Source organism: Cervus canadensis, chromosome 24, assembly GCF_019320065.1.
Source record: "Cervus canadensis isolate Bull #8, Minnesota chromosome 24, ASM1932006v1, whole genome shotgun sequence".
Lineage (NCBI taxonomy): Eukaryota > Metazoa > Chordata > Mammalia > Artiodactyla > Cervidae > Cervus > Cervus canadensis.
In genome coordinates, this window is record NC_057409.1 from 29515697 (window position 1) to 29529130 (window position 13434).

The window sequence follows — 13434 nt, forward strand, 5'->3', positions numbered from 1 at the left end:
TGGTGCTTACTGTCCTTGTATCTTATAGTGTTTAACATTTGTTTTACATTTTTCATCTTCCAACAAAGCATCATCATCAATAGATTCCTTAAAATAAGCCATAGGGCTTTCCTTGAATTCTATTGTGGACTCCCAGCTTCCTTCGTGGTCATGTATAGTATGTGAACCATATTTTAATATATGATTACGTGGACTATGGAAAGGGGAAAAGATGCCTTCTGAGTAGAGGCCCCCAGCAAGACTGTTAATCAAGCGATCATGGTTAACCTCGCCAGTGATGTCATGTTGATAGCATGTGTCCCTGTATGATGTGATGTGAAGGAGACATCACCCCTGTGGTCTTCCTCCCCAAAACCCATACCCCAGAATAATCATTAGAAATACATCAAACTCAAATTGAGGGACATTCTACCAAATGATTGGTCCCAAAACTCAGAAGGAAAGACAAATAAATTGCCATAGACCAAAGGAGACTAAGGAGATAAAACAAAATGTCATGTGGTATCCTAGATGGGATAATATCCTAGAATAAAAGAAGTACCTCAGTAGAAAGACTAGAATAATGTTAGTAATGTATAGAATTCAGTTAATAGTAATGTTGGTTTCATATATGACAAATGTGCCACAATTATGTAAGATATTAAAAATGAGACAAACTGAGTGAGCAGTATTGGAGCACTCTGTATACTATCTTTGCAACTTTCTGATAATAATTTTTCTCAAATTATTCTCAAATAATAAGCTTGTTAAACATAACAACTGTAGTGGAAAATGTTAGAAGTATTTTAATAAACACACGGAAAAATCCAACTACAAATTTTTGTGACAAAGCTGACATTTAATACAAAACAAGTTAACATGGCAGAACACGCATTTACTCTTTGCTACTCCTCACGAGTCACATTTTAGAAATATTTAATCTGCTAAGGAATTACTTAGTAAATCAGTTTAAGAAACTTTACAGTTTTTGTGAGCAAACTGTCTTAATTTTTTTTGTATTTGAGTCAAAATATATTGAAAGTATTTTATTGAAGTATTCAATGAGTAGAAAGCTAAATGTCAGCATTTGGAGATTTTAGTGAATTTTAGTTGTTGACAACAAAGATTACAAATGGGAAGACATTGAAATGTATTCTATTAAAATAAAAGGGGGACTGAAAAAATGATGAGAGAGTGAGGGCAAGAGAGATATTCATGAGATGACTATGGGACACTTTTATACTGAAAACATATTTCTTGTTTATCTTAAATTTAAATTTAGCTGAGACTCCTGTGTTTTTACCTGCCTAATCTGGCGACCCTAATCCTGGAGAGAAAATTGGCTTCCAGCCCAGTCTCATTTATTCAACACACTTCTGATAGCCTGGCTCTGTATTAGGTACTAGGATCAAAACATTAAAAGACATGAACATATCACTGAGAGACTCCAGTCCCTGATAACGTAAGTATTATGTGGTCTTGGAGAAGACGGTTAACTTCTCTGATATCCCTGTCTTCAGCTGTAACATGAGACTCATTGCAGACCTGGGCTGATTTGTGCACAAAGCGGGGCTCTGAGTGGGAAGGAATTTTGGAAAAGTCTGAGTTGTTAGACAAATGTATGTTTTAATTACTTCACCAAGCATTTTTGGCAGCACTGAAACTAGGGCAGACTTGTGGGTCAAGCCCCCTAAGTGCATCCTAATGGGTTCAAATTTTTACCAGATTGCCCTGCTCTAAAGAGCTGCCCCCCTCCTCTTCCCTCCCCATCTTATCAAAGCTATCACCCTAGTCTGGACCCCATCCCAAGAAAGAGGCAGGAGGAGTCAAAGCTGGCAGTAGCAGCAAACAGTTGGACCCACAGAGACAACTTCTCCTTTGTGTCAACACAGTTCTCTGATGGGGAGAATTATGAGAAATAAGCAAGTCGGCGACTTTCTCTGAGGACCCACCCAGGGACCCCTGAACTGTGTGCTCCACACAGCTTAGGAGTCTGCTGAACCCTTGAGTGAGCATGCCAATGCTGAAATGCCCCCTCAAAGTCATCGTATCTAGGGGTCAGGTGGACCTATGACTATGCATTCCAGAGAATGCAGAGTAAATCCCGTTCTGCCATGTTCCTAGACAGGGAAAGACCCATGCATTTCCCATCACTTCCTCCAGCTCCTCTATATTCACCACGAAGCTGACAAAGTCCTAATTAGAGGTTAGAAGCTGTAAGGATTCTACTGGTAAAGACATCACAGTCTAGCTGGTGAGGTAGAACCAGCGCAATGCTACTTTATATTGCTTTTTAAATATTTATTTATTTGGCTGTGTCAGGTCTCAGCTGTGGCATGGGAGTTTTTAGTTGCAGCATGTGAACTATTTACTTTTGACATGTGGGATCTAGTTCCCTGGCCAGGGATCAAAGCCTGGCCCCCAGCATTGGGAGCATGGAGTCTTGGCCACTGGACCACCAGGGAAGTCCCTTATGTTGTTGTTGTTGTTGTTGTTTAAGTGGCAAGTAGCAAGTTCATCATCGTCTTGACTTAGAAATCTAAAATGATGATTGTGATCGAAAAGGTTTCTTTTCCTTAAGATGCTATACAGATTAAAAGATTTTGATGAGAAGCAGAAAGAGGCAGATAGGTTATCCACTGCCTTCTTGCTATCTTCCATATGCATAAATGAAATTCTCTCTCTCTTTCCTTCTACTACCTGTATTACTGTATTGAAAGAACTGATTTTCACCAAATTCAAGATGCACATTTGGGATAGCCTAATAAAATACTTGGTGGTAGTATTAGTTGCTCAGTCATGTCTGACTCTTTGTGATCCCATGGACTGTAGCCCACCAAGCTCCTCTGTCCTTGGAATTCTCCAGGCAAGAATACTGGAGTGGATAACCATTCCCTTCTCCAGGAGATCTTCCTGACCCAGGGATCAAACCTGGGTCTCCCACATTGCAGGCAGATTACATTCTGAGCCACCAGGGAAGCCCCAAGCTATAGCCAGGAGTGAAAAATTTGCTTTGGGAGGTCCTGCATGGACTGGAAGATATCAGGAAGTCCTCAGAGCTTGTCCAGGGCTGCAAATAATCAATAGAGGGATTAAGAAGGTACAAACAGAAAAAAAAAAACAAAAAACAGTGTTTTCAAATGTGAGTCCCCAAACAAAAAGACACAGCACAAATGTTGATTTAACCATTAGAACGATTGCTCACAGCCCTGGGAGGTATGCACGTGCATGTGTATGCTTGTAATATTTACTGTCCAACATGTGCTAAGCATTATATGAAGTGTTACCTGAATTATACTTACCAAACACCAAAGATAGCTATTTTATTATCAGGCTTATTTTATAGATTAGGGAGGGGAGGTGGGGGAGGTGTGTGGGGGGGGGGGCGGGGGGGAAGACGTCTAGAGAAGGTGATAAGTGTATGAACCTGAAGCAAGCTCCTTAAGTGGAAAGTTGAAATTTGAAATTCTGGCTATTTTAGGTCACTCTTTGCACTCAGAAAACCAACAGAATGACCCCTGTATGCAACTCCTCTGTAAGCCTGTTGAACACTGCTCAGATGAGAGTGCTAACCAGTCCCTGTATACGTGCGGTCTGTGTTAACAGCACAGGGTGGCTTACGTTCTCTTATCTGCGCTGTCTACTCAGCCAGGAACACTGGCAGGCACTGGAGCAGAAACCTTGCCTATCAGCTGTCATCTGACCTGTAAGGAGAAACATTCCAAATACAAGGTAGAAGCAATTTTAGCAGGATGTAAAGAGGAACTTTCCTCCCCAGAGCTTTGAGTGACATCAGAATGGATAAGCAAGCGAATCATATCATCTACTTTCCAGGGGAAGTTTAAAAATAGCAGCAGCCTCTTACTGTTGGAATGGTGGTAACAGTATATCTGGGCCACCTCTGAATATGATGCCAAATCAACCATTGCAATGCATCAATGCAGGAAGCAAAGACATTTTATGTCAGTGTTGTACAAAGTAAAAGCAATTTGGCAATTGTCAGCATGACTGGTAAATCTTGCCAGCAGGTAACTTGTACGCCAATCTGAATCCCAGGGCTCTAATTGTTCAGGTTCATTGTCAAGTACGATTAAACCAAATGTAATACTGCTGAGTTGTTATTCCACGTTGCCCTAGGCACTGGAAAGAACCTGGTGCGTTGTACTCATTCATTCATTCATTAGGCAGCTGCTACTTTCCAGACGTGATGCTCTGTGCTGGAGTCATGAGATGAGTAAGATGTGTTCCTCTTCGTCATCATCAAGAAGCTCATAGCCCAAGAGTCTGATTTCTCATCCTAGCTGTAATATGAATAGCTTCATGCTCTGTTCAAATGACTTGACCTCCTTTTGGGTCTGACTTCTAATCCATGAGGACAGTAGACTGAAACTCTTGCCTGGGATGGGCACCAGCTTAAGCAGCTATGGGCTGTTGATGTCATTTATTCAACTAATATTTCTTTGTGTCTTCCATGTACCAGACACTGTGTTTTGTAGAGGTAGCAGGACAAAGATGCCATCCCTTCCTTTGAAAAGTGGGAGGGAAGAACATTGACTGGAAAATAAAATACCATGAGGTACAATGTGCAGGACTTAACATGAGGCAGAAAGGGGGCGAGGTCAGGGAATAGGCTTCCTGGAGAAAAGCTTGGTGGGGTCCTAGGGATCAAGGAGGAGTTAGTCAACAGATTAAAGGAATAGGAGAAGGAATTTCAGGCACAGGGAGGATCAGGAAATAAGAGGGATGGTAGTTGTTTTAGAGAACTACAATCAGTCTAACATGGATGGAGGGTAAGGGGGAGAGGGGCAGAGGGGAGGTAGGCTGAGGTAGAAAGACAGAGAGAGGAGGAGAGAAGAAAGGAGGAAAGAGGAGGAGAAGGGAGATGAAGCAAGGAGAAAGAGAATATAGGAATATGGAAAGAGTTGAGAGGCAAAACAGAAGGAACAAGCAGGGACTGGATTATCAAGAACTTTGTCCCCCATGCTTGGGAGCTTAGACTTAAACTTCAGGCAATCAGAAGTCATGGAGCATCTTAAGCAGCAGAATTCTGAGGTTAGATGGGAGTTTTACAGTATAAAATATGAAATACATATTGGAAGGGAGTCAGAAAGAGCAGTCCAGAGGTTGAAGGTCTATTTGGGGACTTAATGAAAGAATTTCCTTTCCTCCTCTCCGTCTCTCTTCTCCTTTTGCCTTCTCTGACCTCCCCTCCCCATGCCCTCTCTTACTTTCGATGTTGGGGAGGCCATGGGTGCTTCACAGGCAAGAAGGAAGGCAGTGTGGGTATTCCACAGCTCTGAATCCAACAGACGTGGTTTTGTGACTGTATAAGGAGTTGGTGACATCCATTCCTGCTGAAATTCCTCACTGTCAAGACCAAGCTCCAGCCCATAAGAAGGCAGGGACTGTAGAAGTGACTCATCATGGGTGGCACAGATGATACCAGCTTCTAAGAATCTAAACTATGTGGCTTAACTGAGCACCCTTGCCTATTGAGTTGTTTCTCTTCTTTCCTTGTGTGGTTTTGGCCCAGAAAAAGGTTCCAGGTTTGGTCATATCTAACCTTAAGCCCTGTAAAACAGTTGTGCAGGGTCCTCAGAGGCCCTAGCAGTCCTGTGACTAAGCATAAAGGCTTGAGCTAAAAACATAGTCAAGGTATTTTCAATACAAGTAGAATGAAGTGGTAAGTGAACACTGGAGGCTTAACTTGAACAAATAAGGGATCCCATTGTATAATCTCACTCCCACATAAGTAAGAAAAGTTAGTACCAAATGATATATTTTTTTTTAAAGTACAGGTGGTGAATATCAGGAGGACTGAAATTCAGCACGAAGTGATGGTTAAGAGTGAAGGACTTGGAGTCAGAATACCTGGGCTGGAAGTTCAGTTTCACTGCACAGCTGAGGCAAGTCAGGTCACTTCTTCATGACTCAGATTCTTCATCTGTGAAATGGAATAATCATAGAACCAACTTCATTAGGTTGCTGTGAGAATTAAAAGAGTTAATATTTGTATAGTACTTCAAACCAGCTCCTGGCATATAACGGGTGTTACAAAAGTGTCTGTTAAATAAAAGTAAAGAAAGTCACCACTCTCTTAATAAATAAGTTGTGCAGGAATTTCTGGAGAGGAGGATCAGGGGTTCAGTGATGTCTTTTATTTTCTGGAGATTTGAAAATAGAGAACAACTTGTGTCCAGAGAGCATAGTAGTGTTGACCCAACAGATAGAGTTTGACAATATCTGTCTATTATGTCTTTGTAATAAAGAATCTGAACTAAAAAATCAAAGAAAGGAGGACATTTAACTTTTAAGTTTCAGGTTGAAAGTAAATCAGTTTAGCGAACACAGAATGAAATTTTTAAAAGCAAGCTTGAGGGGGGAAAATGTCAGAAACCTAGGGTTGGGTAGTTAAGAGAAGAAAAAGTGGAATAAAAATAACTCTGTAATCCCATGCAGACCCACAACTTCATTCAGACAGAGGGTAAGTCTGCCCCTGCATCCACTTTTCAGAAGATAAGGCTCTCTCTTAAGCTTGACCCTACCTAATCAGTGTCTCTCTGGCTTAGGATCTACATGCTGGCTGCAGGAAGAGTCCACGCTGTCCTCCTGGCTCCACTCTGTGGTTCTCCCTATGCAAGACTGGGTCCCCTGGCTGAGTTCCCTGAGATCTGGTAGCAGGCCTGGACCAGCAGGAAACATCAGCTCTTGGTTTGGGTTTGTAGGCTACTGGGATAGTGTGTCTTTCCCAGGCTGTCCTTTTCGCTTTCTCTGAGCATTTTCTCTTTGCTTCAGGATTCTCAGATCTCTCTTTATATCACTGCTTTTTGGAATCAAGTCTCTGGTCTTTTCTTGAGAACCCAGAGAGATAGTTCCAAGTTTTCAGTAATCACCTCTCTTTACCACAGTGTACTTGTTACTGAACAGACTGTTTCAAGGGTCTTTGATATCACTACCCAAAACCATTTGCATGATGAGTAGAGATAGATGGCCATCAAAGGAGACGGTGGAGGAGAGAAAAAAAATCAGAGGCTGAAAATCAACCCAACCCCATACACAGCTGATGGTCCTACTGCTCATACACAAATGCATACAAACACTCATATACTCTTTTCCCTCATTTTCTGGGCATGGAAACTTAAACAAGGTTCATGCCACTATCATTAGCTTTGTTTTATGCATCTATAAAGTGAGGAGAAAATAGTTTATGATCTAAATACAGTTTCTTAGATGAATGCAATGATAGATAAATTACTAATCAATACATGAATAGCATTTTATATTTTATGACTGCTGATCATGTCTGGGAACAGTTAAAAAGCCCATCACAAAGAGGAGGATATAAGACAGGTAATTTAATCAAGGGCTATACAAAGACAGGGAGTTTTGGGGCTTGACATACCAAGTTTTCTATCCAGTCCACAGAAAAAGGCGCTGGCATTGTTTATCTCAACTACTTGGTTCATGGTTGAGGTACAGTATGTGATGATGGCAACTAAATGCCAAGATTCTGACCCCAGCCCTAAATAATACTGTTGGCTTAAAGAGACATTAGGCAGATATTTTGTTTTGCTTTTGTGTTTATCTGTCTCTGAATTAAACACATACATATATGCAGACACATACTATTTCTCAATACAGATGATACTCTGGGGGTTTCAGAGAGAGGTCTGTGTACTATAAAAGGAGGTCGCAGCACAAGTAAATAACCTAGTTTAAAATCTCAGTTGGAAAAAGCAAAATTCTAGATGAACCACTAGATAAAATTCCAAATGAAGTCCCACAATTTGTGGGCTGTGTATCAAATAGAAGAATTTATAGTAATAATCATTATATACCAAAACAAGTAACTGAAAGAGGTGGAGGAGTCATTAAAATATTTTAAATTATTTTCAAATAGGTTTTTAAATTTTTTAAATTATTTTTAAATAGGTTAGATAGGCCTTTTTTTCTTTCCTTATATAAACTCTCGAAGTCTTTTAAACTTTGATATTCCTATGCTTCTGTGAACATCAAAACTGAAAATAGAGCTATAGTTGTTATAAATGGGACTGATAATTGGATAAGATGCCAGTTTATTTTGATAAGTGAGAATAAAGTATGTAACACCTTAGTATAATACCTACTACATAGATGCATTCAGTAAATATCAGTCTTTAATAATCGTGATGGTGGGGATAAAACCATACTCTTATATCCCTGTGCAGGATTTCTTTATGCAGTGCAAATGAGAGCAGGTGCTAAGAGTCAAGAATGTGTTTTAAATGAGTTCCTGAAAACCATTCCCTTAGCTAATCCCATTTTCCTGAACCTTGACTAAAGGTCTTGAGAAAAATTGGGAGCAAAAATTTTTCCTACAGCAGGGTTAGTCATCATCAGTCTATAAAATTAAACTATTGACTTAATGCAGTGATAAGCATCAGATATTTATGGCCAGTCTCTGAGTTGAGTTACTAGATTTTTTTCCCAGAACATAATTTTGGTCATTCAATAAGGGAGCACAAAAACAAAAAAAAAAAGAAAAAGAAAAAGCAGAAGGGTTAGGAAGAGGGAAATCTAACTTGAAATGTTCATCTGTTAAGACAAAAAAAGTCATTATTCTTAAAAACTGTCTGGAGGCAGAGATAGAGATATGTTAGGGGAAAGAAAGGAATTGAAGATTTAGATTAAAAAAAAATATTTGTTTAAAGGATTAGGTGAGAGACTCTGGAAAGGCAGAAAGAAAAAAAACAAAACAAAACAAAACAAGTTCAGGACTTGCTAGAAAAACAGGTTAACCCCTAGGGGTTAACCATCATCTCAATAGCTGTTCAACTCAGCCTATAAGCCACCAGTTTTCTACTTCTACTGTCAGTCCCCAAATCCCTCCAACCTGTTTCTTAGCAAGCCCTAAACTAGTTGTGTGTGTGTGTGTATGTGTTTGCCTTTCCAGTGTCTCTCACCTAAAATGCTTTATACAAATATTTAAATCAAATTTACTTTCTTTTAACAATTGGAATTATTCAACAGAATTAAAACAATTGTTTTAACAATTGGAAGGATGCACATCAAATTCTGGATTTCTGGTTTCTTTTGAAAAACCAGAAGATGAGGTAGAGCATGGTCTGCTCTTCAGAAAAGCAAATTTCAGCATGCCCTCCTCAGCTCACTGTGGCCTGAATTCTACTTCTTTCTGAATTACATGTAGCTGGCTTCATTTTTTTCCATGGTCTGCCTGTCCCCTGTACGTACTGGAGTTTGCAGTCTTCAATTAAAATGCACTGTTTTGAAAAATATCTGATAAAGGACTTTAATCCAAAATATTCAAAGAACTGTTAAAATCTTAACAATGATAAAATGAGCAACCAGATTAAAAAGGGGCAAAACCTGAACTAACAACTAACCAAAGGAGATATGTAGATGGAAAATAAGCATATAAAAAGGTTTTCAACAGAGTATGTCATTAGGGAATAACAAATTTTGAAAAAGAGAGAGATGCCACTGCACATTCATCAGAATGGCCAAAATCCTGAACCCAGACAACGCCAAATGCTGGTGAAGATGTGAAGTAACAGGAACTCTCATTTATTGCTGGTAAAAACACAAAATGGTATAGCAAATTTTGAAGACATTTTGGCAGATTCTTACAAAACTAAATATATTCTTACTACACAATCCAGCAACCATGCTTCTTGGTGTTTACCCAAAGAAGATAAAAACTTATATCCACACAAAAATTTGCACATGGATGATTATAGAAGACATTTATGATTTCCCAAACTGGTCAGAGCCAGGATGTCCTTCAGCAGGTCAATGGGTAAATTGTGGAACATTCAGATGATGGAATATTATTCAGTGGTAAAAACAAATGTGCTATCAAGCCATGAAAAGACGTGGAGGAACCATAAATACATGTTACTAAGTGAAAGAAGTCAATCTGAAAACAATACATACTTTCTTTTGCATGTTAAGCGTCAAGCGTTAGTCACTCAGTCGCGTCTGACTCTTTGCGACCCCATGGACTGCAGTCCACAAGACTCCTCTGTCCATGGGATTCTCCAGGCAAGGATACTGGAGTGGGTTGCCATTTCCTTCTCCAGGGGATTTTCCCAACCCAGGGATCGAACCCGGGTCTCCTGCACTGCAGGCAGATTCTTTGCTGACTAGGCTACAAGGGAAACATAATTTCAACTGTATGACCCGATGGAAAAAACAGAACTATGGAGACAGTGGTTGCCAGTGGGTAAGAGAGTAGAGAGGGATGAAGAAGTAGAGCAGAGAGGATTTTTAGAGCAGTGAAGCCATTCTGCGCGATACTGTAATGGTGGATGCAAAACTTATAGAACACATAACACTAACATGTAACATAAACTATGGGTTTGGTTGATAATGATGTGTCAGTATAGGGGTCATTGACTGTAATAAACCCTCCACTCTGGTGAGGGATGTTGGTGGGAGGAGAAAGGTGTAGGGAACACGTGGGGACTCTCTGTAAGTTCCACTCAATTTTGCTGTAAGCCTAAAGCTGCTCTAAATACTAAAGTTGATTTTTAAAAATGAATAAATGAAATAAAAACTTTGCTGTGTATAATCGTGGGCTGGCAAAAGGGGATAAGGCAAGTGGTTGCATCCTTGCCCTCAAGGCATTTGTAATGGACTTGCAAAGATCAGACAAAATGCCCATAAATGGATAGTATATAAAAATATGTGATCAAAAAAGATAGTTTCACTGAAATTATTTTCTATATTAGCTCCCTTGAAGCAGAAATATCAACACTGAGCATATGGTAGGTCCTCAGTTGAAGTTTCCCAAAGTGAACACAAGTTCTGTGGTTAAGTATTAACTCTTTGGAACTGACTTTACTCTTTTAATGTAGGAGTCCAATTGCTGGGCTTAGAATCCCAGTTCTGCCAGGAACAACTCTGAGTTACCTTAAGCCTGTTACTTTAGTTTCTCCATCTGCAATGGGAATATTAATAATAATTCCTTATAAATGGACAGTGAGGATATCCTGGAAAGATGCTGGTAAAGCCCTTAGCACAGTGCCTGGCATCTCGTAGCATCCCCCAAACAGGGTTCTGTGGTTATCATAGATTGTAGAAGCTTCTTCTGTGTGTTCATCCTTAGGGTACAAGAGTAATCTGGTACAGTGTGGGCAACACTCACCTACAGGCACAACTTGTTTCACTGTGCTTCACTTTATTGTGCTTCCCAGATAATTGTATTTTTTATGAGTTAAAGTTTTGTGGCAGCCCTGTATTGAACAAATCTTATGGTGACATATTTCCATGGCATTTGGTCACTTCAGGTCTCCATGTCACCATTTGGTAATTCTCTCAATATTTCAAATTTTCATTATTATTTATTTGTTATGGTGAACTGTGATCAGTGACCTTTGGTATTACTATTATAATTGCTTTGGGGTTTCACAAACTGCACCCATATAAAACAGTGAACTTGGTGAATGTTGTGTGTGTCCTGACTGCTCCAACTGGCTGATCCCCCCATCTTTCACCCTCTCATCAGACCTCTATTCCCTGAGACACAACATATTGAAATTAGGCCAGTGAATAACTTTGAAATGGCCTCTAAGTGTTCAAGTGAAAGGAAGAGTCTCACCTTGCTCACTTTAAATCAAAAGCCAGAAATGACTAAGTTGAGATAAGACAAAAACTAGGCCTTGTGTGCCAGTAAGCCAAGTTGTGAATGCAGCAGAAAAATTATTGAAGGAAATTAAAAGCAATACTCCAGTGAACACACAAACGGTTAGAAAGTGAACCAGCCTTCTTGCTGATGTGGAGAAAGTTTTAGTTATCTGGATACAAGATCAGAGCAGCCACAATATTCTCTTAAGCCAAAGCCTGATCTAGAGCAAGGTCCTAACTCTCTTCCATTCTAGGAAGATTGAGAGTAGTGAGGAGGCTGTAGAAGAAAGGTTTGAAGCTAGCAGCTGTTGGTTCATGGGCTTTAAGAAACCATCTTCATAACACAAAAGTGCAAGGTGAAGCAGCAACTGCTGGTGTAGAAGCTATAGCAACTTATCCAGAAGAGCTAGCTTAAGCTAGTTAATGAAGGTGGCTACACTGAAAAACAAATTTTCAATGTAGGGGAAACAACCTTCCATTGAAAATAGATGCCATCTACAGCTTTCATAACTAGAGAGGGAAAGTCAATGCCTGGCTCAAAAGTTTCAAAAGACAGGCTGACTTTCTTGTTAGGGGCTAAAGCAGCTGGTAACTTGAAGTTGAAAAGTACTCTTTTACCATTCTGAAAATCCTTGGGCCCTTCAGAATTAGGCTATCTCTACTCAGCCTGTACTCTGCAAGTGGAACAACAAAGCCTGGATGATAGCACATCTGTTTACAACATGGTTTACTGAATATACTAAGTCCACTGCTCAGAAAAAAAAAAAAAAAAGATTTCTTTTAGAATATTACTGTTCACGAACAATGCACCTAGTCACCCAAGAGCTTTGATGGAGATAGACAATGGGATTCATGCTGTTTTCATGCCTACTCACGTAACATTCATTCTGTAGCTCATATATCAAGCAGTAATTTTGACCTTCAAGTCTTTTTATTGACATATTTTATAAGGTTATAGCTCTTATATATAGTGGTTCCCCTAATGTATCTGGGCAGAGTAAATTGAAATCTTCTAGATAGGGCTTCCCTGGTAGTTCTGGGCTTCCCTGGTGGCTCAGCTGGTGAAGAATCCACCTGAAATGCAGGAGACCTGGGTTCAATCCCTGGGTTGGGAAGATCCCCTGGAGAAGGGAATGGCTACCCACTCCGGTATTCTGGCCTGGAGAATTCCGTGGATTGTATAGTCCATAGGGTCGCAAAGAGTCAGACACGACTGAGTGACTTTCACCTCATTTCAGATAGGATTCACTATCCTAGATGCTACTAAGGACATTCATAATTTGTGGGAAGAGGTTAAAACATCAATATCAGCAAGAGTTTGGATGTTGATAGCAACCCTTCATGAACAGCTTTGAGGGTTTCAAAATATCAGTTACTGCCAATGGGGTGGAAATAGCAAAAGAACTAAAATTTGAAGTGGGGCTTGAAAGATGTGATTGAATTGCTTCAATCTCATGATAAAATCTTAATGGCTGAGGAGCTGCTTCTTATGGATGAGCAAAGAAAGTGGTTTCTTGAGAGAGAATTTACTCCTGGTAAGATACTGTGATGTTTATTTAAATGACAGCAAAGGATTTCAAATGTCACATAAACTTAGTTGACAAAGCAACAGAAGGGTTTGAGAAGAGTGACTTCAATTTTAAAAGAAGCTCTACTGTGGGCAAAATGCTATCAAACAGCATTGTCTGCTATAGAGAGAACTTTCATGAAAGGAAGAGTCAGTGGACGTGGCAAATTTTATTGTCTTACTTTAAGTAATTGCCACAGCTATCCCAACCTTCAGCAAGCACCACTCTGATCAGTTAGCAGCTATCGACATCCAGGCAAGAC

The 13434-nt window shown here is 39.9% G+C and overlaps 1 long non-coding RNA gene across 1 annotated transcript in view; it reads right to left on the reverse strand.

Moving 5' to 3' along the window:
- Nucleotides 1-2937: 2937 nt before the first annotated feature.
- The window catches only part of LOC122426510, an 88880-nt gene continuing 78383 nt past the window's right edge, over nt 2938-13434 (reverse strand). Inside the window, exons 2-3 of the long non-coding RNA XR_006265182.1 lie at nt 5851-5923; nt 2938-3049 (exon numbers count right to left, since the gene is read on the reverse strand). This is a non-coding gene — a long non-coding RNA (uncharacterized LOC122426510). The remainder of the gene's footprint in view (nt 3050-5850; nt 5924-13434) is intronic.